Below are 2,589 nucleotides of genomic sequence, written 5' to 3' on the forward strand. Positions count from 1 at the left end.
ATTACAAACTTCGCGTCGTTTACAATGAAAACAAAAGATATCTTTTATAAGATCTATTACACAATGAAAACAAAGTTTACACGCATCGTCAAAACAAAGAAAGAGATCGTTTTATCGGTCTTATCTGCTTCTGCCGTGGGATCTTATCCTTGGAAGTTTGGTTGGATGTCAAGTCATGAGACCAACTAATTGAAGCTGATACGTCAATGACTCGCATTTATAGAATTTTTGGCAAAATTCTCACGCATCAGGGTTTGATAGCCTTTACGACTACCGTTTGAATCGGGCTTACATGCAATTATGTTAGTCCGTTCCGCATGATAACGTTAATGCTAAAAGATTAACTCTTTTAGTGCTACGATATTGAATACGTAGACTTGTCTTTCTCCTCATGTGAAAAGACTAAACAGCGACGTGTTATCAGACGTAGACTTTAAGGTTTTGCAAACCCTCAGCCCTTCAACGGATTTTGGCGTGCCTTTTACCGAATTACCGTTTTGGAATCGGGGCTGCATGGTGCGATTGTTTAAGTCCGTTCCGCACGTTACGCTTGTGCCTAAAGAATGAACTCGGCTTGATCGTAATGCTATTGATTTTGAATTTCCATAGGACTTTCGCCATTTTTACGCGGAATATGGCCATCCGGCAACGCGTAATTAGGGCGTTGACTATCCCTACTGTAGGACTTCAGGATGAAGTTCCCAGATTGTACTCTGGTGTCTTTTTCCATCGTAAAAGACTAAACGCAACGCGTATTTAGGAGTTGCTCATCCCTACATTAGGGATTCGGATGACAAGTCCCCAGAATTATACTCTGGTGTCTTTTTCAATCGGTAAAGACTAAACCCGGCAACGCGTGTTAGGCTTTAGACTTAATCCTACGCGATTCGGATAAAATTCACCAGCGCAGGTGAGGCACGATTTTGGCGTATGAAGTTATAGACGCCTTGCCATCAATCGTCGAATATGACTTTTGTCCTTTTACGGGCAAAAGGGACTAACCGCAACGCGTGTTAGAGTTGACTTATCCTGCTATAGGATTCGGATAAAATTCCCCGTGCACAAAGTGCCCGTTTGGAAGTTGAAAATTGTGTCTTTTCTCAGGTAAAGACGGATTGGAAAATGGAAGAGAAGAATTTTATATTCTATCTCCGGCATTGAAGGAGAAGAATTTATATTCTATCTCCCAGTTGAGGAAAGAACTCAAAGGTGGGATCTCACACCCTCAGAGCCAAATGATGAAACTAAGAGTGGGATTCTCCACTCTCGAGAATCGGAAAAGATTCAACGACCCTTAACTTTATATAGGATTTCGGTCATTCGATCCAAAAAGTTCTCATTTTGATGAGCAAAAGCCCAAATTTTCGACCCTAACTTTTTAGGTATTTGTGGATAAGGAAAAGATGAAGTTTATCGGAAAATGATAACTCAATCTTAGTCCTAACTATCTCGCAGGTTTGACTAAGTAAAGTTGGAGACAATCCTTAACTTTTATAAGTATGATTGCTCAATGAAAGGGACCTCTCGTTCATGAAAGGAATGAGAGGAGAATTGGTTGTGGCCCTAACTTTTATATGGTTTGACCAAGAAGCAGTTGAAAGTTGGGAGGTTGAGATGATATTTACCTTTTACAGGTTGGATCGATTCAATTTGAAAGTGGACCTTCTGTTCATGAAGGAACTCGAGAGGGGACTTATGGTTGTCGCGTCCTAACTATAGGAAGTTTGAGCCAGGTAGACAGTGAGACTGGGAGTTACAAATCATAGTGCGGGGTTATAGTGTTTATCACCCTTGTCGTAATTATGGGTTCATCCCTAAGAAAATTGATACTAGCGTTCTTCTGGAACTTCCCATACGAGACTCATCTACCCCCAGTTTCTTTTTGGAACTGAGTCTGACTTTGGACTCCGTTACATGTCCGGTTATCCTTAAGAATAATTAGCATAGCATTCTCCAGGAACTTCCCATCAACCGGTAAGAAACATGTTTAGACATCATATAGACCTATTGAGTATCAGGAGTGAGTTTAACCATCTTATCCGCGGAGGTTTAAAGACAGCATTTTACTCTAATAAACTTGTCGGACTAAGTTTGAGAAGCAGTTTATACTCCGATACATCTTCGGGTTTCATTCGCTCATTGACTTATAACGCCGCGTCAAACCAAGGTTTGGATGCATTTCTTAAGACGAAGCAGCCTTGTTAGGATGAAGGATTCTCTTCGTGTACAGCACATGACCTCGGATCTACAGTTATTATCAGCTTCCTCCGGATCTGGGATTAGTGGTAGCTTGATTTGTTATTTTAGGAGGGACCTCAAAATATAGCCGAACATCTTCGTTCCTTGAAGAGGATACTCTTTTTGGATAGTCTCGGATCCGAATTCTTTCTGCCTTCGGGTGTTGTTCGATGTCTGTTAACGTCTAACCGCCTTGCATGTCTTTCTTTACCACAGGAGGCAAAGTTTTGAGTTCGAAAGAGATTCTGCGTCGTTGGGCCTCCTCTCGCTTTCTTCCTTCGAAAGCTTCGCCGCTCTCGCGGTCTTCCATTTCCAAGTTGGACCGGTGCGACCTCCATCTCCCTCTTGGGG

Source organism: Asparagus officinalis, chromosome 5, assembly GCF_001876935.1.
Source record: "Asparagus officinalis chromosome 5, Aspof.V1, whole genome shotgun sequence".
In the NCBI taxonomy this organism is placed as follows: Eukaryota; Viridiplantae; Streptophyta; class Magnoliopsida; order Asparagales; family Asparagaceae; genus Asparagus; species Asparagus officinalis.